This window comes from Mustela erminea, chromosome 16 (genome assembly GCF_009829155.1).
Source record: "Mustela erminea isolate mMusErm1 chromosome 16, mMusErm1.Pri, whole genome shotgun sequence".
Lineage (NCBI taxonomy): Eukaryota > Metazoa > Chordata > Mammalia > Carnivora > Mustelidae > Mustela > Mustela erminea.
Window position 1 is genome coordinate 36,505,841 of NC_045629.1, and position 27,187 is coordinate 36,533,027.

A 27,187-nucleotide genomic window follows, 5' to 3' on the forward strand; every position below is an offset into this window, starting at 1 on the left:
AATGGAACAAAAAGAAAGACACAGGGCGCCTGGGTGGCTCAGTGGGTTAAGCCGCTGCCTTCGGCTCAGGTCATGATCTCGGGGTCCTGGGATCGAGTCCCGCATCGGGCTCTCTGCTCAGCAGGAGCCTGCTTCCTCCTCTCTCTCTCTCTGCCTGCCTCTCTGCCTACTCGTGATCTCTCTCTGTCAAATAAATAAATAAAATCTTTAAAAAAAAAAAAAAAAGAAAGAAAGACACATTACTCTGTCCCAAAAATCAAAAATGAAAAACTTGTATGAAAAGAGAGTAAATAGAGGAAAACTCACATGCTTGTCGAGATAGGTGGCCAATGAGAAATTTCTGGCTGTAGATTGGCTGAAGGCTTTAAGACAACAGGGAGTTTTTAAGATCAATGTTATTTATTTAACTTTGCTTTTTCAAGTTTTTATTTAAATTCCAGTTAGTTAATGTATAGTGTAATATTAGTGTCAGTAGTAGAATTCTGTGATTCTTAAGATCGATTTTAAATTGTTTGTATTGCTGCATGAAGATCCCCTTTGTCTCCCTCTAACTGTCAATGAAGAATGCTGCACACAGAGGATAACTCTCACGAGTGAGATTTTCTTTTTTAAGGGGGTGGGAGTAGTGAGAAGGAATCAAAAAAAAAAAATCTTGAGATTCATGTCTGGAGGGAAGCAGAGAAGAGGCCAGCCATGTGGGATGAGATGTATGTAAAAGCAGAAGTTAATTAGAAGCTGATTCACAAAGCCAGAAGAGACCATGTAAATAAATTCTTTTGGAGATTCGGAGAATTTGTAAGAGGGAGATTGGATTTCTCATAGGATGTTGACTAAGGGGTTGGAGCCAATTTTATTTAAATATCAAAGGGTAGGCCAACCTTAACTGACAACTGGGTTAACTAGTACATGTGGCAATTCAGCCTTTGATAATAATAATTTTTAAAGTTGGCGTTATGAATCAGTGGGAAAAGGAAGTATAAAAAAACCACCTTTTATTATAGGTTTACCTAGGGAGGGATAAAGTCCTATCTTAGAGTTTAATCAGATAATAATTTGTATAGTCAAGGGATCATCATTAAGAGTTATTCTGCCTAGGACCTACTCTATGCTAGGCTCTGTCTTAGGCACTGAGGATACTGTAGTGTAGACAAAACATCAGCTCTTAGAAACTTTTCATTCTAGAGGATGGAGATAGCCATTTTTTAAGTGAGGGGCATACATCTTCGTGATGCACTATTTTTGGTATGCTGAAAAATGTATTTGGAACTCAGAGAAAAATGAATGAAGAGAATTTACATGGTCAGCAAAATGACATGAAAAACTACCTCAAAGTAGCAGGGGAAATGACCTTGAAATGATGGAATAATTAATTTGTGTATTTTTAAAAGGTTTTATATATTTATTTGTCAAAAAGAGAGAGCACAGTTAGGGAGAGTGGTAGGCAGAGGGAGAAGAAGGCTCCTTGCAAGGAGCCTGATGCAGGACTTGATCGCATGACCCTGGGATCATGACCAGAGCCAAGGGCAGATACTTAACCAACTGAGCCACCCAGGCATCCCTAATTTGTGTTTTAGAACAAGGTCAGTAAACTTATCCTGCCCTGGGTTAGTTAATAAATATTTTAGGCTTTGTATACTATACAGTCTATGTTGCAACTACTCAACTCTATTGTAGCTCAAAAGTAGCCACAGATAATACAAAAGAGAATGAGCATATGCCTGTCTTGGTACAGAACTTTACTTACAAAAATGGGTATCAGTTTGCCCACCATAGTTTACCAGCCCCTCCTCTAGAGTTAGGATGCCTGTACTCAAGTTTGACTTCATCTGTTACTGGATGAAAGACTTTGTACAAATTACCCAAATTCTCTAATGTTTGTAGTTCATAAGAGGAAAACGAAATAATGCATATAAAACTGGTCTGTTGTTGTTGTTGTTGTTTTTCTTTTACAGTTCCTGGCTCATAATAAATTCTCAAAAATTGTTAGTCACTATTACTAAATTAAGGTTTTAAATATGTATTTATAGCCTCTGATAATACATTTTGTCCACATGTGTGCATACTTGTGTTTGGCTGTATATGCATGTGTGTATGGAAATGTATGTTTGTGTGAGATTGATCATATCCATATCCATGTCCTGAATTATAAAATGAGTTAAGATTGTGTAAATGACACTGGTGAAATAGTCATCACAACAGAAGGTATTAGAGTTTTCATGGCCACAGTAGACTGAGTACCAAGCTTACCTCACCTTCTGAGACAATTCTACTAGACTTGGAGGACCAAGACTAACATGAATGGAACTTCTGGGGTCCCAGAACACTGCTCTAGACTGGAAGACTTATGCTTGGGAATTGCACTGCTTCAGGAGTAGCAGTAGGGAAAGACTGGATATTAAGGTAAAATTAACCCACTGAGTTGAAGAGAAAGATAATATAGTTTGGGAAGATTACTAGACTTGGTGGGGTAGAGAGCTAGAGAGGAGAAAACAACATGAAGAAAAGATATTAAATCCTGAGATTTAATAAGATTTAAGATTAAATCCTGAGACTGTTATTGAATATAATTAACACATGCATAAGGTGAAACTCTCCAAGGCCAGACAAAAAAATGGACCAGAGAGCTGTAAAGTGAATAATTCTCAAAGTTCACAAACAGCTTAGAGGTGTTTGAGTCTGGCCAGCCAGATTCTAGGAGCCTTTTTGAATACCCAGAGTACAGTCTACTCTACATCAGCTCACCAAAAAAAGCTTAAAAACAAGACTCAAAAGAACCTAGCTGATTATGAAATAACTTATCTAGTATGACAAATTTTGAAATCTAGCATTCTTAAAGAACACACAAAGCAGCACTCAACAAAGCACACACTGACAAGGTCCAGCAGGCAGCTATTACTAGACATGCAAAGAAGCACAAATATGTTTCTCACAGCAGAAGAATAATCTGTCATAGAAAAAAAAATTATGAAATAATATAAATGATGGAATTAGCAGACAAGAATGATAAAAGAGTTATTATAAACATGTACAAGAATTTAAAGGAAAAATAAATATAATGAAGACGGGAAAATATTTTTTAAAATACCAAATGTACTTCCTAGGGTTGAAAAATATAATATCTGAAATAGGAACTATACTAGATGGTCTTAACAGTAGATTAGGTACCACAAAAGAAAAGTTAAACTCAAGACAGAGCAATAGAAACCACCCAAACTGAAGTGCAAAAAGAAAAAAGAAGTCTCTAAAAACGAACAAATTAAAATATCAACAACAAAAGCAGAGCCTCAGTGACCTATCGGGGTTGGGGGGGGAAACTAAACAGTAATGATGTAATACATATTTAATTACAATATATGCAATTGGAGTCCCAGAAGGGAGATCAACAGGAAGTAGAAACAGCATTTGAAAAAATAACAGCCAAAACTTTTCTAAATATGATAAAACATAAAACCCCATAAATCCAAGGGACGCCTGGGTGGCTCAGTTGGTTAAGCAGCTGCCTTCGGCTCAGGTCATGATCCCAGCGTCCTGGGATCGAGTCCCACATCGGGCTCCTTGCTCCGCAGGGAGCCTGCTTCTCCCTCTGACTCTGCCTTCCACTCTGTCTGCCTGTGCTCGCTCTCGCTCGCTCTCTGTCTGACAAATAAATAAATAAAATCTTAAAAAAAAAAAAAATTCTTTAAAAAACCCCATAAATCCAAGAAGCCCAGTGAATCTCATGGAGGATTAATCACATAAAGGTATGTACTAATCGGATTGTTCAAAACCACTGATAAAAAAAAATTTTTTAAGGAAACAATAACAACATAAAAGGAGCAGAAAACCAACAACAGGAGAAACAGAAATGTTAAATTATTTCAGAACTTTCATCAGAAACTGCAGGCTAGAAGACAAAGTACATCTTTAAAAAACTGAAGGAAAAAAATAATCAAAGTAGAATTCTTTACCTAGCAAAAAAATTCCTTAAAAAATGAAAGTGAAATAAAACTTTTTTTGACAAATAAAATCTGAGATAATTATTATCAGTAGAACTTTACTACCAGAAATATAAAAGGAAGACCTTTAGGCTAAAGGAAATTGAATCAACTTGTAATACAGACCCACTTAAAGAAATGAATATTGTTCAGGGGTGCCTGGGTGGCTCTGTCAGTTAAGCGGCTGCCTTTGGCTCAGGTCATGATCCCGAGGTCCTAGAATCGAACCCCACATCGGCCTCCCGCTCAGTGGGGAGCCTGCTTCTCTCTCTTCCTCTGCTTGCTGCTCTGCTGTACTCTCTCTCTCCATCTCTCTAATAAATAAATAAAATCTTAAAAAAATATATCTTACTTGAAAAAAAAACTTTTAGAAATGAATATCATTGGAAAAATATATATGTGCAAAAATATAAAACTTTTTTATTTAAAAAAGTGATTCTTCTAAAGTAAAAATGCTAGTAATGTACTATAGAGGATACAACGTGTAGTACTTCAACTTACAACAACAACAGCACTAAGAAAAAGAAGGGAAAAGTTGAAGTACACTGCCATAAAGTTCTTACATTAAATATGAAGTGGTATAATAGTATTCGGAGTTAGACTGTGTAAGTTAAAGATGCATTCTATAAGTCCTAAAACAAACAATAAAAAACTACTAAGAGCTATAGGTAATAAGTCAGTAGTGGAGATACAATGGAATATTAGAAAATACTCATCTAGGGGCACCTGGGTGGGGTAGTCGGTTAAGCTTCAGACTTTCGGTTTCAGCTGGGATCGTGGTCTCAAGGTCATGGAATCAAGCTCCACGTGGAATCCCAAGGGACTCGTGGGACTCTGTGCTTGTTACAGAGTCTGCTTGGGATTCTCTCTCCCTCCCCTTGTGCTCCTTCCACTCTTGTCTCTCTCTTTAAAATGAATAAATCTTTTGGAAAAATTCATCTAATCCATTGCAACTCAGAAAAAAGAAAAAAGAAAAAGAAACAAGAAGAGATGGTATAAAAATAAAATGTAAAGCTAATTATATCAATAATCATTATATTTAAATGGTCTGAACACTTCAATTAAAAGGCAGAGATTGTCCTGATTGGATAAAAAAATCAAGTTTCAACCAATGCTGTCTACAACAAAACTACTTTGAAATATAAAGATAAGGATACATTAAAAGTAAAATATGGAAAAAGATATTACTCAAACACTAATCATTAAGAAAACTGAAGTGGATAAATCAATATTATTATTAATTCAAAACAAATAATACTAACAGATTATGAAGGAAATTTTGTAATGATAAAGAAGAAAAAATAATCCTAAATATATATACATCTAATAACAGACCTTTAAAATACATGAATAACCAATAGAACACAAAGGCAAAAATGGTGTTTCCACAATTACAGCGAGAGATTTCAATATTCCTCTTAATAATTGATAGTAGCAAGTAGATGAAATTCACGAAAGCTATAGGAAGCTTGAAAAATATTATTATTCAACTTGACCAAATAACCATGTATAGAACAATTTTCATTCTCTCCCACAACAGCAGAAAATATACTATTCATGTGCAAATGAAAAATTCACTGAGAAGCTGAGGGATAAAACAAGTATCAATGATTTAAAAAGATAGAAATAATAGAGCACATTCTCTGACCATAATAGAATTAAATTAGAAAACAATGACAAAAAGATATCTGGTAAGTTCCCAAATATTTGAAAATTATGCAACATACGTCCTAATACTTCATGGGTCAAAGAAGGAATCACATAAAATATAAGAAAATATTTAGGACAAACAAAAATAAAATATATCAAAATTGGGGGGATTAAGCTAAAACAGTGTACAGAAGGAAATTTATGCTCTACATGCTAATGCCCGAAAAGAATTAAGGTCCCATGGTGCGTGGTTGGCTTAGTCAGAAGAGCATGCCACACTTGATCTCAGGGTCCTGATTTTGAACCTCATGTTAGGGGTAGAGATTACTAAAAAAATAAATAAAAACTTTTAAAAGGTGGGGGAGGGGCACCTGGGTGGCTCAGTGGGTTAAAGCCTCTGCCTTCAGCTCAGATCAGGATCCCAGGGTGCTGGGATCGAGCCCTGCATCGGGCTCTCTGTTCAGCAGGGACACTCCTTCCTCCTCTCTCTCTACCTCCTTGTGATCTCTGTCTGTCAAATAAATAAATAAAATCTTAAAAAAAAAAAAAAAGGTCAGTTCCCAGGACAAATGTACACTTTAAAAGAAAGAGCAAATAAACCCCAAATAAGTCTAAATATGGCAATAAAAAAGGTGAAAGCTAAAACAAATGAAACAGAAAATGGACAAATTAATGAAACCAAAGCTTTGTTTTAAAGAGATCAGTCAAACTGAAAGACCTTTATCTAAACTGATAAAGTAAAAAAGAAGACACAAAATACTAATATTAGGAATAAAAGATAAGATATGAAAATTTGAATTGTATTTTATCTACAAACAAATTAAATTCATAATTAAAACTCTCATGGAAAGAAAACTCCTGCCCCAGATAGCTTCACCGGTAAAATCTCTCAAACACTTAAGAAATAAATAATAAAAATTTTACACAATTTCTTTCAAAATTAGATAAGGAGTCTACATTCCCAAGCTTATTTTATTAGGCCAGCCTTACCCTGATAATAAACCTAGACAAAGACATAACAAAAAAAAACTACACCAATATGCTTAATGAGCTTAGATTGCTTAAAATCTTTTTAAAGTTTAGCAAATAAAACCTAGCCACAAATAAAATGTCTAATACACCATGGTCAAGGTAGTTTATTTCAAGAATGTAAGGTTGTTTTAACATTTGAAAAATCAATCAACTTAACACATCATATCAAGATGGGTTCATACCAAGATGAATCCATCAATATTTCATCTCAACAGATGCTCCCTCCTAAAGCATATGATAAAACTTAACACTCATTCATCATAAGAACTCTCAGCAAACAGGCAAAGAAGGGAATTTCCTCAACCTGGTAAGGGCATAAATAAATAAATAAATAAATAAGGATAACATAATACTTACTGGTAAAACACTGAATGGTTTTCTTAAAGTCAGGGCAAAGGCACCATTTCTGTTCAGCACCCTGCTGGATGTGCTAGTCAGTGCAAGAAAAGGTAATAAAAGCATACAGAATGGGGGTGCCTGGGTGGCTCAGTGGGCTAAAGCCTTGGGCTTCAGCTCAGGTCATGATCCCAGCGTCCTGGGATCAAGTCCCACATCCGGCTCCTTGCTCGGTGGGGAGCCTGCTTCTTCCTCTGCCTCTGTCTGCCACTCTGACTGCCAGTGCTCACTCTCTCTGACAAATAAATAAATAAAATCTTTAAAAAAATAACAGTTATAATAGCATCAAAAGCATGAAATACTTAAGGATAAGTGTATGCAATACCAATACTATAAAAAATACAAAATATTGCTAAGAGAATTTAGAGGCCATCTAAATAAACTGAGATCTATGTCTGGGGATTGGAAAACTAAATATTGTTAAGAGGTCAATTCTTCCTAAATTGATCTACATATTCACAATCCCAAGCAAACCCCTCAAGGTATGTTTAAAAAAAAATTGGGGCACCTGGGTGGCTCAGTGGGTTAAGCCTCTGCCTTCGGCTCAGGTCATGATCCCAGGGTCCTGGGATCGAGCCCCACATCGGGCTCTCTGCTCTGCAGGGAGCCTGCTTCCTCCTCTCTCTCTGCTTGCCTCTCTGCCTACTTGTGATCTCTGTCAGATAAATAAAGAAAAAATCTTTAAAAAAAAAAAAAAAAAAAAAATTAATGAGTTAACTAACAATCATACGGAAATGCAAAGAAACTGGAAGAGTCAAAATTATTGTGAGAAAAAAGAACAAACTTGGACTATTTATACTTCCTGACTTTCAAGACATTCTAAAAATTACAATTAATCAAGATAGTGTGATAATTGCATAAAGACAGACATATAGTTAAATGAAATGGAATAGAGTCCTGAAATAGACAATGAATTTTTACTAAAATTGGCAAAGTTGTTCAATGAGGAAAGAATTATCTTTTCAATAAATGGTGTTGAAACTCTGTGTCTATTTGGAAAAGAATTAATATTGACTCTTACCTCACACCATATGCAAAAATTGATCTTAAATGTATTATAGACTCAAAGATAAAAGCTCAAAGTATAAAATTCAAGAAGAAAGATTAAAAATCTTCATTATCCTGGAGTGGGTGAAATTTCTTAAATATGTCATAGAAAACATAAACCACAAAACAAACAACTGATAAATTAAAAACTATTCTTTAAAAGACATTGCTAACAAATGAAAATGCAAATTTATCTGTTCCTGTGTAAAAAATTCTTCAAAAAATAGTGGCTGAAAACAGAAATAAACTGTTATCTCTCACAGTGTTTGTGGATCAAGAGTCTGTGACTTGTGTGGCTGGCTGATTCTGGCTTAGAGTGTCACAGTTGTGACATGAGAAGGCAAGTTGCTCTTAGCTGTTTATCAACAGGCCTTAGTTCCTCTCTGCATGGGTCTTTCAAAATACTGGCTTTCTCTAGATCAAGCACTCCAGGAGGGCAAGATTGATGCTGCAATCTCTTTTATGACCTAGCCTCAGAAGTTACATATCATCATTCCAAGGAGGGGAGGGGGCTCTACAAGAGTATTGATACCAGGAGGCCAGGATCAATGAAGTTCATCTTGAGAGGCATGTGTTTGTATATGTAGTTAGACCACCATAGTAAGACACAATCTGGGAGAAAAGATTTTACACATACATACCTCATGAAGGATTGGTATATAGAATTATACGTAGAATAGACAAAAACAATTTGAAATGGGGAAATGATTTGAACAGAAACTTCACAAGAGAAAATATACAAGTGATCCATAAGTAAATGAAAAGATGCTCAACATCATTAGTTATCAGGGAAATACAAGAGAAAACACAATGACACAATGACCAATACACATCCACTGATGGCTAAGATCAGAAAGGACTAACATTACTAAGTGTTAGAGAGGAAATGGAACAACTAGAACATACATTGCTGGTAAGAATGTAAAATGATACAACCACTTTGGAAAGCAGGTTGACAATTTCTTATAAGGCTAAATATGTACTTCCCATGACCCAGCAATTCTACTCCTAGGCATTATTTACCCAAGAAAAAGAAAACATATGTCAACACAAAGAATTTTAACCACATGGTCATGGAATCTTTAGTCATAATTACCAAAAATAAGAAACAAACAAAATGTCCATGAATAGAACAAACATTTAAAAAATTTGGCAAATCTGGGACACCTGGGTGGCTCAGTTGGTTGGACGACTGCCTTCGGCTCAGGTCATGATCCTGGAGTCCCAGGATCGAGTCCCACATCGGGCTCCCAGCTCCACGGGGAGTCTGCTTCTCTCTCTGACCTTCTCCTCACTCATGATTTCTCTCACTGTCTCTCTCTCAAATAAATAAGTAAATAAATAAATAAATCTTAAAAAAAAATTAAAAAAAAAATTTGGCAAATCCATACAATAGAATAGTAGTAAACAGTAAAGAAGGAATATTGCTACACACAACAATATGAACAAATCTCTAAAATATGCCTAACTAAAGAAGCAAGACACAGAAAAGTACATAGTAAATTATTTCATTTATACCAAATTCTTGAAAAAGTAAAATTATTTTCCAGTGGCAGAAAGCAGAAAGCCTAGGACTGGGGATAAAACAAGGTAAAGTAGCACCCAAATGAACAAGGGATATGAAGCAAACCCACCTCTTTCATAAGTACATGTGAGAAAGGGAAATTTTAAGGTGCAGGGAAAACAAGTTACTGTGAGGTTTCTCACCTTTGGCACTATATTGCCATTTGAGTCTGATAATTCTTCATTGCTGCAGGGGTGTGTGTGGGGTGTGTGTGTGTGTGTGTGTGTGTGTACTGTCTTATGCACTGAAAGAAATGCAGCACTCTCTGGTTTCTACCCACAAGATGGCAATGGAAATCTCTGCCCCTACCTCCCCATCAGTTGTGACAATCAAAAATATCTTATAATATTACCAAATGTCCCCTGGCATGCAAAATTGTCCCCAGGTGAAAACCACTGGGTTAGTGTATTTGTTATCTATTGCTGTGTAACAAATTATCCCCCAAATTTGGTGGATCAAAACAATAAACATTTATTATCTGACAGTTAGTTACTATGGGGAAGATATTTGCCAGTGACTTAGGTGGGGGATCTGGTTCAACTTTTCTAATGGGGTTGAAATAAAAATGTCTGCATCATCTAAATGCCTGACTGGGGCTGGAGAAACTGCTTCCAAGATCACTCAATCACATGGAGATTGGCAGGAGGCTCAGATCCTTGCTGTTATTTGGCAGGATATTCTGTTCCTTGCCATGTGGGCATCTGATAAAGTTATCTGACATGTCCTCATGACATGGTAACTGCCTTCCCCAGAACAAGTGATCGGAGAGAGAGTAGGGAGGAGCCACAATACCTTTTAAAGATCTTCTCTTGGAAGTGACAGTCTGTCACTTCTGCTATATTGTACACATTTGAAGCAAGTCACTAAGTACAACTTACATTCACTTGGGAGGGAATTAGTCTCTACTTTTTAAAGGAGGGAATAGGAATAAATATGTAGACATATTTTAGAATATGTGGAGAAGGATTCTTTAACAAACAAGCTAAGGAAGATCACAGACTACTTAGAGAAAATAAAAAATAGATCATCATTCCAAATGAATCTGAAAGGATTAAATTGTTTAATGAAAAAGGTGAAATCACCAAATAAATAGAAAAAAATAAAGACATAATGATATGATCTCAGAATGAGAAAGGACTTGTGAAGCATTAAATAACAGAAGACAACAAAAATGGAAAAGGCCAATCATTTCATCTGGGATCAATATATTATATATAAGTTGCCTTTTTTGACTATTCCAATAAGGAAATGAACAATGGACTAACAGTAGGATGCCATATTTGTACGTATCAAAATATACCATGATGTCCTGGGCACAGTAAAGGACAATCATACTCTCAAACAGTGCTGTAGGAAAATTGATAATGACAATATAACAACAGTAATTTATTATGTGTCACGTAATTCTAGATATTTTATTTGTAGCAATTCATTTGCTTTTTGTTTCAACATCATGTGGTAGCATTATGCCAATTTTCTGGTTGAGGCACTGTCAGATTAAGGAATTTGGCCAAATCTCATAGTTTATAGGTCAGCAGAACTGACTTATCTAATAGTTAGTAAGTTCAGTACCTCAGGCTTACCTTACTTTTAGGGTCCATGAAAATTTTTATATTTCTTTTAAAATCAGAAGGGAATGGCTGAAGAAAATGTTTTCATGTATAATATTAATGTATTTGTTTTTATATCAGTGTAGTTATAAATATAATTTTTAATATTATTTTATGGAGGAAGAGGCCCACAAAGGTAAAGTAATCTGGGACCCATGAAAGTCTGAATGTGGCCTTCCTGAGGGGCAGAGCTGCATTTTGATACCAGGCAATGTGATACCGAAGCCTGTGTTCCTTCTGGAAGGCAGCTTGCCAATATGTTTCGAAAGGGCTAAAATTGTTCACACCTCTAATTACTTTAAAGGATTTAAACTCAAGGTAACATGTAAGGACACAATGATTTAATAAAAAGATAGTTATTTATAACAGTATTCATTTGAAACCAAAGAAATATTTAAGAATGAAAAGCTGGCTCAACAATAACCGTCAGTTTAGGGGCCTAGGTAACTATTAGGAGCTTCTGAATGGAACAGAACTGCGGGGAAACTGAGGACTCAGAGGACCTGAAAGTGAGCCGGAAGTGGAAGGAGGCCTGTAGGCATTTTGGAGATAGCGCGCAGATCTCTGCGGAGTATGTGTGTGTTCTATTTGAGATTCTTGAATTCATTTTTAAAGGGAGGGGGCAAACAAAACAGTGAGGAGAGGGTTAGAGGAAACAATATTCATTAAAACAGAGATCAGTGAACACAATCAGGGAACTCTGAAAACAGTTCTGAAAGATGGAGGGACTGAGCATGCAAGAGTCAAGTGGCCTTGAAGATCATGTTAATCCTTCTCTGGAAAGTTCGGAAGAACCAGTGAAAGATTTTAAGCAGTGAAGCGACATACTCAGATGTGCATTTTAGAATAATCATAGTGGACATGGTATGCATTGAACCCTGGTCTGAATTGAGTGCAAAAACTGATGGAACAGAGAGTAAGAGAACTTACATTCACTCAAGAGTTATTTATTCCGGGGGCACCTGGGTGGCTCAGTGGGTTAAAGCTTCTGCCTTCGGCTCAAGTCGTGATCCCAGGGTCTTGGGATCGAGCCCCACATCAGGCTCTCTGCTCCGCAGGGAGCCTGTTTCCTCCTCTCTCTCTGCCTGCCTCTCTGCCTACCTGTGATCTCTGTCTGTTAAATAAATAAAATCTTTAAAAAAAAAAAAAGAGTTATTTATTCCGGGACACCTGGGTGGCTCAGGTTAAGCGTCTGCCTTTGGTTCAGGTCATGATTCTAGAGTCCAGGGACCGAGCCCAGCATCCAGCTCCCTGCTGGGTGGGCAGTGTACTTCTGCCTATGCTTCCTTCCACTCCCTGTCCCCACTTCCACCCTCTCCACCCTCCATCCCTGCATCTCCACCCGCTTCATGCCCCCAGCACCACCCCCCCCAGCTGCTGCTCATGCTTTTTCTCTCCCTCACGGTCACTCTTCCTCTCAAATAAATAAATAAAATCTTAAAAAAAAGTTATTTATTTAATGTTACAATTATTCATGGGGTGTTGATGCTGTTCTTGGTATACAATTCTTTCAAGAGCTTAATTAGGATGGAAAAAGAAATAGAAAGGTTTTAAAGTCAAGGAAAATTTTAAGACAGAAAAGAATTAAAACATGATCGTGCTGAGGGAGGGCACTGGAGGTAGTGGACAGTAAAGAGGTTCGCTTTGGAGAGGAGCAGGGACACCCAGTCTTCGAGAGAGAATTAAAACTAGTAAGCTTGGGTGTTGATGTAGGTAATTTGTGGGGCTTGGGTGAGGCAGTTGGGCTAAAATTGTAGAAAGCTGTGCTTGATGGCGTTTATCATTTCTGAAGTAGAAGACCAGGTTATCTGGTGAGTAATGTGGTCACCACTGATTTCTACCTGCAGTGTGGCCTTTCTTCTAAAAGCAACAGACAGAACCAAAAATACTTCTAGAGACTAGTTGACTCGTTTGTATAAATGAGGATAATAGACCCTTTTTAATGGTATTGCCATATGACTTGTTGCACTGACACATGTACTTGTTTAGTATTAGTTTTAGCATTGTATTCATATAGGAGTAGAGGGAGTGAACGTTTTGATTACTAATAGAAATAAAATGGAAGTCTTCTGGCATGGCCATCTGTTAAATGCACTATTTACTCTTGCAGTGGGTACTAAGTCAAATACTCAGGTTAAGGACTATTTATTCACAGCCTAATTTTGCTGTAAAGCATTCAAGAAAAGAACGCCAGTGCCCGAGGACTTTACTCGCGGTCAAGTCATCCACCGGTTCTGCTCCGAACCAGAAAGTTAAGTCAACAGCACCCACCTCCGCCTTAGAAATGCCTCTTCCCAAATCTCAGCCGCGGCCCCGCCCCTTCCACAGGTTTTGGCCCCGCCCCCCTCTCCCATTGGCTGGCCCTCCACCTCTCCTCGACCGCTCCGAAGACCCGGAGGAGCGGAGTTTTCCAAAAGCATCATCGGGGCGCCCTCGCTGCGCATGCTCGCGGGAAGCCGGATTCCGCGTCCGGAGTTGGTTTTAGGCGGCCGCGGCACAGCGCGCGGTGCGGGGCCGGCGGGGAGGCGCGCGCTCGCGGCGCGGCGCCGTCGACGGGAGCACGCGGCGCGCTGCTGAGGAGGGAGGTGTGGGGTCTGCTGGGGGTGGCGCGTGGCCGGGGTGGGGGTGGGGGGAGGGTCGGGTGTCGCCGAGCGCGGCAAGCGGGTTCCAAGTGGCTGCAGGCGGCCTGGGCTGCCGGGGCCGACGCCTGGGTGGCTGCTGCCGCCGCCGCCGCCGCGCCTGCTACGAGATGGCGATCTTGGGCGCGGAAGGGTGAGGGCGCGCGCCGCTGGAGGAGGCGCCGCTGCTGTGGCCGCCCGACCGCCGGGAGCCGACAGCTTTGCGCCGGGTAAGGACGCCGAGGCGGCGGGCGGGGGGCGCGGGGCGCGGGGCGCGGGTGGGGTGGGGGCGCCGGCCCAGAGCCTTCGCGGCGGTGCGGGTAAGCCCGGCACGGTCCGTCCCGGGGCGGGACCCTCTGAGGGTCGGGGACGGTCTGCGCCGCCCTGGCTGCCCTCTCCAGCCCAGGGGCCGGGAGTTTTCTGGGGTGGGGTCACGGGTCTTGCCCCGAGTTGGCCCTGACACAGGCCCGAGCTAATGATACCGGAGCGAAGTGTTTCCGTGACTCTGCAGCCGCGGTTCTCAAGCTTCCTTAGCCTGGTCTTAGCGTTCCGTCTACCTTCTCTTCCTTTCCCTAACGCCTCTCCAAAAAACAGCACTGTATGGACTTAACTGCCCGTGCCCTGACTTTCACCGCAATTTCGCCGTCCCAAACCAAAGACTCCCAGCCTTAGAACGTATTTTTCTGACGTGTTTTTGTCACTCCTGCTTCACTGACTCTGCAGTCACCACCCCCCACCCCCGCCACAACCCCCACCTCCACCTTTGTGACCTGGTAGGTTCCAGTGACCTTGCAGTTTTTACTAGTCTTTATCTCATCTGTGACTTGGACCTTCTTTCATCTTTAAAATAAAAAATGTTTTGATTTTGTAGTTTGCCCATTGTTTTTACAGCCTTTAAATGATCAGTCCTTTCTTTACTCCATCGTTTGGAGTTGAGCGTCCTATGCTCCTGTAATTACATGAAACCTTCCTTACCAAAGACGAGTATCTATTATTTTGACATCCTTGCTCTTCCAGGTTAAAATATTTTCCAGGGGCTCGATGTGGCTTTCTTTTTCTGCTTGGTAAGTTTTTATCTTTTTGTGTAGGCTTATGTGCAAAGAGATTTGAGTTTCTGCTTTAAAAAGCTACTGTTAATAGTGGGAAAGAATAATGTCCAAAGTTAGCTTTTTGCCCCCTTTGGTATTTACCTGAAGTGGCTGGTGTACACTGCATGCGGGTTTGTGCAAGAATTCATCCATATGTATAAATCCACTTTACCTGTCTCGCTAAGTAAGGCTCTGTGTACTATACAAGCAAAATGCTCCTTTTGAAAAAATAAAGGCATTCTTTTATTCATGTGATTTGTTTTTGACCATAAAGCAGATAATTAGCTGTGACTGCAAATTAATCACTTTTCATAAGTAGTATTTTTTTTTTAAGCTGAAAACTTAGTAGCCAAGTGTTTGGAGCTACTCAAATTGAGAAGTGTAAAGTATGTAGACTAGTTATTTGGTATGTAGCTTATTAAGGTTTTCAAATAGTTCTTCCCTTAAAATGCAAAACTGTTTATAAAACATCCAATACCAGGAATTAAAAAGCAGTAAGTAAGGGTTATGTTTTTTTGGAAGCCTGGGATGATAGAGGTTGTCGCAAAGAAATTCTCTGCCTTCAGAGTGATCGTAATCTTCGCTGTTTACCCCACGAAGGCTGAAATATCTTTTACTTCCTTTCACAATTATTAAGCATCTACTGCATGACTGTGTGAGGTGTTTGGGGGAATATTAAGGATTATAGCAGTTTCTGCCTTCCCAGAATAGTTAGGTAGGACTATACACAAATGGCTTATTTATCTTTTAATACATAGTTAAGTTTCATATAGAATTCAAATTCAGAAGGGGTAGAGCTCCCATCTTACTTGGCAAGGGGAGGTAAGAAGGGATTCAGAGAGCTGCTGGCTTACGAAACCTTTGTTTTGAAGGATGACCGTGACTTTCTATAAGCTGAGAACGGTAATGCAAGCAAAGATAAGGGACTAAGAGATTAGAGCGTACAGTTTATACATTTGGGGAGAGGCAAGTGTTATACTCGGATGAAACAAAAAGTATTTGTACTAACAAAGGATGATAAAACTTGAAGTAGAAGTTTGAACGAGTTTATGATTGCTTTTAATGCCAGGCTAATGATCTTGGATTTAGTAGGTGTTGGGGGTTTTACAGATGATTTTTGAGTTGTGACTTATTAAACTTTTGTTTTCAGAGGATTAATTTGGCAGCAATGTGTGATGTGAATTGAAGTAGAAATCTGGAGGCAGAAAGATTTTTTTTAAAGATTTTTATTTATTTGACTGACAGAGATCACAAGTAGGCAGAGAGGCAGGCAGAGAAAGAGGAGGAAGCAGGCTCCCCACTGAGCAGAGAGCCCGATGCGGGGCTCTATCCCAGGACCCCAGGATCATGACCTGAGCTGAAGGCAGAGGCTTTAACCCACTGAGCCACCCAGGTGCCCTCAGAAAGACTTCTTGATTGCTGTGGTCAAAAGTAATGAGCGTTGGAACTGTGGCTATAATACTAGGAATAGAAAGGAAGAAGGAAATTGAATGGAGAGAATTTGATGATGAGAGAGAAAATGAAGAAAGTAATAATAACTGAGATTCTGATCCAGGTTGGGAAAAGAATGGTACCATTTTGGGGCGCCTGAGTGGCTCAGTGGTTTAAAGCCTCTGCCTTCAGCTCAGGTCATGATCCCAGGGTCCTGGGATCTGAGCCCCACATCGTGCTCTCTGCTCAGTGGGGAGCCTGCTTCCTCCTCTCTCTCTCTCCACCTGCGTCTACTTGTGATCTCTGCCTGTCAAATAAAGTCTTTAAAAACAAAAAACCAAAAAACCCTTGGGTTTAAAAAAAGAATGGTACCATTTTGAGCAGTATCAGTGGAAGCTTTATCTTTGGCACATCAGTGTTACTTTACAGTAGTAGTTTTTAGCCTTTTGGTGTTTACTAATTTTTGGTGAAACAAAAATCTGGCCTGGAAAATTTCCATATGCACCTATGCTTTCTGGATATAATTTTAGGAAAGTCTGTGAACCCTCTTAAAGCTCGCTCATGAACCCGTGAGTCAGTGGGTTGGGCTAAGAGCAGGTCTCAGAATTACTGGAGGCTTTTTAAAAAAATAGAATCTTCAAATTCTTCCATTTGCTGATGTCCCCTACTGTAGAGACATACCTTATATACACTTAGATACAATATCTCTTTACATTTGTGCTGTGGTGTACAGTTTACAAAGAATTTTGACAATGGTACATTATTTGCTATTATATAACAAACTAGACCAAGAAGTTAAATGATTTGCCCTAAGTATTTTAGTTAGCAAGTGGGTAAAGTGGAATTAAGAGCTAATTGACAATGATTGCTTTTTTTTTATAAGAAGGTATATGATTTAACATCTGTATATGTTATTGACTTTAAGTGACCTCATCAGTAAGACTGAATTATCCCGGAGGTTCCTTTCAGTTTTCACATTTTGTGATTCCTGGGTCTTTGATTTTAATGGACTTTCTATACCCTTCTTGTTTTCCATATGCAGGAGAGCTGGTGAGAGGAGACATGCATTGGGTGTATGGAGAGCATATAGCAATAACTATATTTATTTCCTTTGTATTTATTTATATTTCCTTTGTATCTTAGTTTGGGTTTGGGGGAAGGGGGAAAAGTGAAATAAGAAATCTTAAACATTTTTATCTTTATTGTATTATTTGTATTCATGTATGCCTTACTTAAGAGTCAGCCTTTGACTTCATTTATGAAGCCTTATCAAATAAAAATGGAAACTTCATAAAAGAAATGAAGTACAGGGTCCTAGTCACTGCTTTTCTTCATTGGATTAAGGGGTTAAAGCATAATTTGATTAGTAAATAATTGACTTTTCTCCACCTATAAGATTATCTTCCTAGTAGGGAACTTGAGCAAGTTATTACTTAGTATCTTTTATAGCTCTAAAAACTTTGATTCCATAATTATTAGAAAGACTGGGGTCTTTTTACTCTTTCTATAAAAATGTGATGTAATAACAAGTAGTGGAAAAACCAATAAATTGGCCTGTATAGTAGTGTTGAAGGAACTAGTTGGTAATACTTAATGGTAGAAAAATGTCTAGCAAAAGCACATACACAAATGATTTTTCTACTCATTGCTGACATTAAGAAGAATATCATATCTTATATTTGTATGGCATTTGACATTTTTCCATAATGGCTGTATAGACTTTCTCATCTGATTCTCATGATAGCTGAGAAGTAGGTATGTCAGGAGATAATCATTGCTTTTTAGATGAATATACTGATGCTCAAAGAAGTTGGAAAAAATTTCCAAGTATATGACTAGTAAGTGGCTAAAATTAGAACTAGAAGTAAAACCCGTATTTTTGTTCCTAGGTCAGTAAATTTTTTTTTGCTAACACTTCATCTACAATGGGAATTTAACTGAAGGTGATATATGAGGAGTGTGTTAAAATGGTAACCTCATTACAGTGGCTGTTGGTGGATAATTTTGAAATTTTAAGCATTTTTCACAAATTAGTTATCCTCCCATCAAGAAAAGAGCAGAAGTTGATTTCTTATCTGAAAAAGTACATGGGTGAAATGTAAGTTTTAATTTCCTTCTGAAAATCTGCTTATAAAAGCCTACTCAATGGAAGTTGGTATTTTTGGAACATTTAATCAGGATGTGATTTCCAAAAGTTTGTATTATGGTATTTCATGATTTTTACTATTACATAAAGAGCTTTATCATTAAAAAAATGATTTGCCATTACAAAACTCTTAGTATACACTTCAGATACACATGATTAAACAATTTCGGAACATATTGTGTAAAACCATATGCCAGATAACTCCTAAGTTATAAGGAGGACTAACATTTGTCTTGACATTCCTTAAACCTATTGTTTGTTCCTAACACCGCCTGCTGTGCCTATTACATGCCAGGTATTGTGCTGGGTGCTGAGGTACAGTGCTGAGAGGACAAACATGAAGCCTGTCCTTTTGAAACTCAAGAGTTTGGTATGGTCACTAACATTTAAAAAGGCGTAAGACTTTTATCTTCTGAGTTTGTATGAATGTTTGGAGTTGTAATTACTTAAATCTCTCCTTTTCTATGAGTTTTGAACAAATTATGCAAAAGCAAAAGGAACCAGGTAAACATTGTTTTGGTCATTTATTGCTGTGTAACAACCTAAAAGTGACTTAAAACAACTGTCTTATTTGCTTATAGTTTTGCACTCCTAGGCTGGACTGATTGGAGCAGTTTGGGTTTTGCTGGTGGTCACTCTAAAGGCTGCTTTCAGCTATAGTTCAGCTGGGAGCTGGTCTTCTCTCTTTTTTTCTCTTACTCCATATTTCTTAGAGTTTCAGGGTCCTGCCTCCTAAGTGGCCTTTCCAGCAGTGTTGCTGGCCTTGCATAGTGGCTTAGGACTCAACAGGGCAAAAAAAAAAAAAAAAGCAACCAGGCCTTCTTTGGGCACAGCATCATTTTTGCCACATTCTGTTGGTGAAAGCAGTTCACAGGTCCATTCCATATTCAAGAGAAAAGGACTAGAGAAGTATGAGAATCTGAAGATTAACCCAAACACCTGTATTACACCAAAAATGGGGCACCTAGAAAACTTCATGAAGCTGAGATTTTAAGCTGCCTAGTACTTTTGGTACTTTGAGCCTAGGCTTGTCAGAGGGAAAGTGGAGTCTGAAATTCAAATAATAGCATATTTGGCTTATTACATAGTTGGAAGTAGCTGGCACTGTCTCGTTGGGTAGAAAAGAAAATTTTGGACCTCTGGGTTTAACCTTATATGCTACCATAATGGGGCAGGATTGACTTGATCTGCTTGAGGGCATTGGGGTCTAAAAAAATTGCAGGACCCAGACTTTGGGCTGCTCTGTAGTAGTGATTTATCCAAGTCTCACAGATTGAATGAGACAAATACTGCAGTCAGCACTCTGTGCAGAGTGGGCTGTGGGTGGGCAGAGGCCCATCCCCCTTGTCCTTATGATTATGTGACACTTAGGATAGCAGAGCTCCTTGGCCAGTCACTCTGGCCTTGACAACCCTTGAGCAACCTAGTGCCTCACAAATACTATTTTCTGTTTGCAGTGTCTTAGAAAAAGGTAGTATGAGCCACTCTTCCTTGGAGAGGAGTCATAGTGGAAAGAAGACTCTTGTGGAGAATGGGATGTGACTTCTCTGTCCTTAGGGAAATGTGAGGCGTAACATAATGCTCATCCTTACCAGGAACAGGTAGATTCATTGATTGCTTAGCTGGGTTTCTCTCACTTTATCCTAATCATTTGATCAGTTTATCTTAGTCTCAGTAGTGGGTCCCCCCCCCAACCAAAGTTATGTACTGTGTCATGTTATGGCTAACTGGAATGAAGAAAATGAATGTTACATTATTATTACATTATAGCTTCTGAGTGAAATAATAGATTAATGTATTTCATTTAAAGAATTTAGGTAGATTTGAAGCATTTCATATATAACTTAGCAATGAACCCCTGCATTCTAGTACAAATATCTTTGCAAATTTCTGGAAATAATATGTGTGCTGTTGTGGAGAGGAGTTTGGTAATTGGATGTACTGAGGAACACGATTTATATAAATAGGAAAGGCTGGGGCACAAGGAAGGGGAAAGATAGAATTACCTTAAGGTGTTTCTTTATGACTCTTCCCTGCCCCAAGTTATATGGTAGTTACAGGGTAGTTTAAAAATGTACTAGCATTAACAGAATTGTAGGTGTAATAACTTTTTTTTTAAATTTAACTAAGTTCTTTTGATAGCTGTCTAGTAAACCCATAATTATGATTAAATAGAATGGGTAGAAACAAACTGTTGATTCCTGACTTGAAGTAGGATCCTCTGGCCCCGGACATACTTTACCATAGAAGTAATAAACTAGATCGCTGTACTCTAAAAGTTCTAGAACTAAAGGCATCCTGGCATGTGTTAAGTGCTGTAGCTTTAAAGTCAGGCAGAGCTTGTCCATGCTGCTTAAACACAGTATTACTTCAGTTTCTTCTGTAAAATGTAGAGAATATTTTTCTTTCTGAATTTTTGTAAGGATTAATTGAAATAATGTTTGTACAGCAGGAAGGCAGGTCCTTGGGATGTAAGCAGCTCTTAAATCATTCTTACAGCTTTTCATTATTATTAATAAGTTAAAATTCAAACAAGTAATCCACTTTTTCTGTGAGCCACTCATTTCAATCAGAGATAGTTGTAACTTAACTTTGGCATTGTCAGAGCTGCATCTCTAACTTCACCTCTTAACCTAAAAAATGGGTGCTAAAACGTTAGGAATCAATCTGAGAAGGATACTGACTCAGCGTGGCTGGTAGTCTGTCAGCTAGTAATGGTTTGGCTGTGCAGTTTGGGATCTAGAATTTGTTAACACCATCACTGTATGAATTACAGTATAGAACAGTTTGTCAGTGTACAGTCTCTGCATCACAGTCATCTGGGATATTTGTTAAAAAGCAAGATGCCTGAATGTTTGAGAACTGGTATAGTCCTTGATAGTGTAGCTCAGGAGTCTTCATTTTTAACAAATACCTCAGATGATTTTATACATACTAGTTTGAGAACTGCTGTTGGAAACCAAATCAGTAATTTGGGGTTCTAGTGTTCTCCCAGTCCATTTTTTGAGCTACAGTGTTCTGTAAACACACATGTATAGTGTAAATAAAGGGAGCTTAACATCTGAACCTTTCAAATGTTTAAAGAGGCTTAAGATAATTGCCAAGGACTTGATCCAAACAAACTATAGAAACCTGATACAGAGTGATTATATAAGAAGTAGGCAGAAGTAATCCTGCAAGAGGCATCCATCAGGCTTCCTTGTTCAAGAAAATTTCCCCATGCTTCTTCAAAAGAAAATACTCTTTTGAGTAAAGATACTCTTCTAAAAAAAAAGTCTGCTGAAACAGTTAAATTAGATACTGTGATTATCAAATAATCTGATTGCTTTTTCACTTAGCTAAATAATCTACTCAAAACAGATTCTGATTAAAGTGTATCTATTTTAGAATTTGGTCTTTTGGGTAGAAAGTAGGTTTGCTGGGGGCCATAATCTGGCTCTTGTGGGGAAAAAGCCATTGCTTAGTTTAAGGGCATAGACTTATGAAAAACATTGTGAGAAAAAATTTAAATTTTAAATCTTAAATTTTAAATTGATCAACCAGGAAAAAAAGTTGATGCTTATTTTCTCTAACTTGCTTAGAGCAGTGATGGTGACAGCCTGGGTCTATGTCACTTAAGCCTTTCTCAGTCCCGTGACCATATCTGAGAGTGAAACAGCAGATCCTTATGTTTGAGCTATCCTGGAAAAACTTTACCTATGTTTGTATCAATTATATTTGTATTGTGTTTAGTATATTGTGATAAAAATGGTAAAAAACAAACAAACAACCAAACACACCAAACACACCAGATCCATGATTCTTTCTAAATTTGACTGGAAAGGATTAGTTGGCATTTGAAGAGCATATTGCTTTTGGGTTTGTTTTCACTGACTTTGTGGCTAGTGCTTTGGGGAGGAGAAACAACAATAAACTAATCTCTCTTTGTCCTGTGAGCTGTGAAATAAGGTGTCAGTGTTTAGATTTAAATACCCAGGATGGAAAGTGCACATTATACTCAGGAATTTCATTGTTCTAAGTTAAAAGTTTTGGTAATTGTAACTTAAACTTTCTTTGTGATTTAATTTTCCTCTAAAATGTTGGCTTTTTAATTGCTTTAGGCCTTAAAGTGAGACGTACTTAAATTTGAGTTCTCACATTCTTCTTTTTTTTTAAGATTTTATTTATTTATTTGACAGAGAGAGATCACAAGTAGACAGAAAGAGATGGGAAGCAGGCTCCCCGCTGAGAACCCCATGCAGGACTCGATCCCAGAACCCTGAGATCATGACTGGAGCCGAAGGTAGAGGAGTAACCCACTGAGCCACCTAGGCGCCCCGAGTTTTCAACATTCTTTATTGGCTAAGTGATCTTGGTCAGATTAATTTTGGATTAAGCCCTAGTTTAATAATATGTAAACTAGGTATTCATATGTAAAGTAGTAGTACTAATACCTAATTGATAGATTTATTGTGTGACTTAAACCTAGCACTTAGAATTAAATGAATATTCACTGGGATGTGTTCACAATACAATGAAATGGGTTTCAGAATTTATTTTATTTTTTTAATTTAGAAAGGTAAAGCACTCCATATATTATGTTGGGTAAACCCCCAGTGAACTCTCTGGCAGAACTCTGTATTGTCTTTGGCAGATGTTAAAGTGTAGATAAATAAGGCAATAAAAAGCTACACATCAGTCAGATTTTGCTGTTAAGTGGTCCAGGTCAGTTTACTTTATGCCTCCAAATGAGTTATGAAGTAACTTTATGTTTTTATAGCTTTCTGGGTTTTGGATTTGTGGATAGATGACTGGTCCTGTATTTTTACCATATTTTAAACCTGAGAAGAATTACATTATTCTAGGAGTAAAGTTTTAGTTGTTCAGTTGATTTTCTTATTTTGGACAATTCTGGGTATTTTGGATTCTGATATTTTTCTCTTAAGAGTGGGGATATGTTGTGAAAGTTTGTATTTAGCAGTCTGCTTAACTTCTTAGGAAGAATGTTTGTGAGTAGTAAACTAACATTGTGTATCAGTTACTTGTAGCTTTAAAAACCGGAAGTTGTGTGTATTTATAACAAAACATTTAGCAGTACTATATTCTCAAGTGATATTTTGATCTGATCTTACTGCAGGTATGGGGAGGGGTTACTACTTAGCATTTTGCAGCATGGCCATGTGACTGAAACCAGCCTTTCTTAACTACTGTCTTTCTTAATCTGCTCTCCTCTACAATTGTGGAAGGAAGGTAGAAAAATACTGGAGTTCTTCTGCTTCAGAGTATTGAGAGTGTGGCTAGAATGATGGTGGTGATGGGATGGTGTTAGGAAATGAATACCCATTGCACACCTCTATATTCCAGATTTTAGAAACAGTTCTAGTTTCCTAGAGTTAATATTAACACTTCCTTTCCCCTTCTCAAAATTCATTTCTGTATCCTCATTTTAAAGAAAAGAAAACTGAGACTCAGGTTAATTATAAACAAATCGTAGAGTTGAAGTTTGGACCTAGGTCTGTCTGACCCTAAAAGATATTCTCTGTATTACATTACTCCAAGATGCTCTTCTCACACTAGGAATTTGGAATTGAAGAATTTGCAAATTTTCATGGCTAGTTAAGTGTTAGTAAATTAGAATCTTTCATGTATTAAAAAACAATCAGGAAATATTTTGGCATGAACTTTGCGTCATAATATCCTAGTGAGCAATGCAGTGCAGAACACGAGCCTCATCAGCTGGCCTGGGTTTGGCCTGACATTGAGAAGCTTTGGGTCCCTGAGTAAGTCTCTTAATTGCCTCTCAGCTTCGACTCTAAACTTCCATGAGATGTAGCAAATACTGTGTATTTGAAGAATACTAAATGTTAAAAAATTACTGGATTCAAAGGAAACAAGTCTGGAAAGCAAGTATTAATGCTATTAAAATACCATGCTTTGAAACAAACAACCAGTTATTTATGGAAATGTTTGTGTCATTTTGAAATCTGAGATTGTACATAATATAATTACATTAAGTTTGATCCTTGCAAAAGTAAGAATGTTATGTACCTTGGATGTTTTTCCCAGAATTTATGAATTATGATCCCAACAGCTTACCTCTTTAATTGTTAGAGTGTTTATGTTTTATACATTATCTTTTTTAGATTACTTGTTCTTTGTCAGTTTTTAGGAAAAGCATTTTTAATGACTAACTTAAAAACCCCACAAACCATCCTATTATGAAGTTGTTTAATCTTTAAGTGATTAACATAAGAGAATAGTACTGTCAGATTGATACAGTAAAATGCTCAGTTCAAGTCATAGGTTTAGCTTAGCATTTTGTTTTTTATATTCTGTTTTTGTAGTTAAAAAATAGTAAAAAGATCATTGGCTTTGGGCCTAGGAGATTTGGGTTCAAAATCCTTTCACTGGTTTTATAGCCCTCAGCAATTTCCTTAAATTCTTAAAACCTAATTTTCTTCATTTGTCAGTAAGGATAATTGACTCTAGGATAATTGAAAATATTAGAGATGGGTTTTTTGGTAAAAATTTTGATAAATATTTTGATAAATTACGAATATATTATTTTGATAAATAATAGGAGTCAGATAGATGGTTATGGTATTCTTACTAGTTTTGGACTCAAAGATCTGATTCAGATTCCAGGTTTAAGACTGGCTATATTTCTGCCTCACTGAGACACTCATGTAGTGCAGATGGCCCCAGGTAGTTTATACTCTCATCTTAGACTTTGCTTAGTAAGTGTTTACACAGCTCTTTTTATTACTGAACGTTGATTCTGTGAGCGTGGAACTTTAGTTTTAAGATGGCTCGGTGTTACTTTAATTTTATTCTGTTAATTGAATAAAGCAGCACAGGAGTGGGAGACATGTTTTCTGCTGATACCCACTAAGACATGGGGGAAAAAATTACCAAATACAAAAATGTTGTGTTGGAAAAGTTTTGGTATTTTGCTTTTGTAAACATAATATTGCATATTATGAGAAACTGAGAAATTGTAACACATTGTAGAAAAACTGTCTCATTCTCATTACTGATAACATTCTGGTGTAATTTTCCTTTGTTGATGTAAATAAATATTAATGTCAATTCTTTTAAAACAGAAAAATAAGAATCATGAAAAACAAATTTAGTAAATGCATAAGCAAAATGTGTTTCATTTTTTTATTATGACCTGAGGAGGAAGAGGATAGAGCAAGGAGAGATGGAAGGATTGATGTGATAAAAGTTACAGAAATAGTGCCAGAGTCCTGTGTTTTTGTTTTATTTTTAAGGACCATAACTCTTCAGCTTAATTAGAATAATTCCTGCTAAACTTCATGAATGTTTTTGTCCTCACTATTGTTTTGTAGGAAACAAAGTACAAAGATTTTTTATATTTCTTACTTCCAGTAGAGGAAAACTGTTAATTTCATTTTGGGGGAAGTTGGTATAATGCATTTAATTATATATTTTTTAAAGGTGCATTTTATGGAGCAATATCCCCATCTTGTGGCCTTCTAGAAAAGTAGCAACACTTTTAACAATCATAAGCTTTCTCTGAAGTTGGCCAAGGGTTCAATCAAGTTTGTAATAGGCAGTTCTTACTATAAATGGGGTGGGGAGTAGAAAACAAATGATTTTGTATACTTGGATTGTAACTTTGTCAAAAAAAAAAAAAAAAAGGTTTTTGGAGGAAAATAATACTATTTTAAAAATGGAAGCACTTGTGGGTTGGTTTGGTGCAAAGATTATGGATGACTTTACTCTTATGTTTTCATGAAATATGCAGTGTTTTTAGATAAGCATTTGTAAGCTGGAAAAATCTCAATATGTTTTGTGCTCTATCATTTAATAGGATTACCAAACCCCAGAGAAATTTAGGTGGCCTGTCTCACTGTGCCATTTAGTGAGACCGTTGCCTTGAGCAGTGTTTTTCTCCCATCCAAGTACTAACCAGGCCCGACCCTGCTTAGCTTCCGAGATCAGACGAGATCGGGCGCGTTCAGGGTGGTATGGCCATAGACGAGCAGTGTTTTTCTAAGCTGGTTACTCTTAGAGGAATATTTTCTTTTTCTTTTTCTTTTTTTTTTTTAAGATTTTATTTATCTATTTGACAGAGATCACAAAGTAGGCAGAGAGGCAGGCAGAGAGAGAGGAAGGGAAGCAAGCAAGCTCCCTGTTGACAGAGAGCCTGATGCAGGGCTCCATCCCAGGATGGAAAAAGCAGAGGTTAAAGCAGAGGCTTTAACCCACTGAGCCACCCAGGCGCCCCTGGAGGAATATTTTCAGCATGAATTTTTACACTTTTTTTTCACTTTGATAATAATATTAAAGGTGAAAAAATAAATCGAGAAGTTTAGTAGTTCACTTAAAAGTGTACCTAAAAACTAAATAAGGCTATTTCATTTTAACCCTGAGGTTATTCAGTTGTTTTTGAGGTTCGGTTGATACTAATTAACCTTCATTAGCAAGCAAGTATTAAACACTTTTGTGTTGCAGGCTTTTTGGTAGGGAGGGTAGATACAATGGTGAAGATTTGTCCTGCACTCTTGGATTTTACGATCTAGAATGCAGATGCAGTAAGAAAAATAAAGCTGTTTTGAGGAACACAAAAGGTAGAAAACGAGGATTCTGGATAAAAATAGCTGTAATTTTTTGAGTTTTTACTGT

At 37.6% G+C, this 27,187-nt stretch overlaps 1 protein-coding gene and 1 pseudogene across 3 annotated transcripts in view; one reads left to right on the forward strand and one right to left on the reverse strand.

Moving 5' to 3' along the window:
• The window catches only part of LOC116574942, a 49,035-nt pseudogene that overhangs the window by 6,673 nt on the left and 15,175 nt on the right, over positions 1 to 27,187 (reverse strand).
• Positions 13,681 to 27,187, forward strand: part of WWP1 (WW domain containing E3 ubiquitin protein ligase 1) — a 120,268-nt gene continuing 106,761 nt past the window's right edge. For 2 of the 3 annotated variants that reach the window (XM_032316199.1, XM_032316197.1), the window contains exon 1: positions 13,681 to 14,121. The gene's annotated coding sequence lies outside the window, so the exon portion shown is untranslated. The remainder of the gene's footprint in view (positions 14,122 to 27,187) is intronic. The other variant, XM_032316196.1, reaches the window with a different exon arrangement.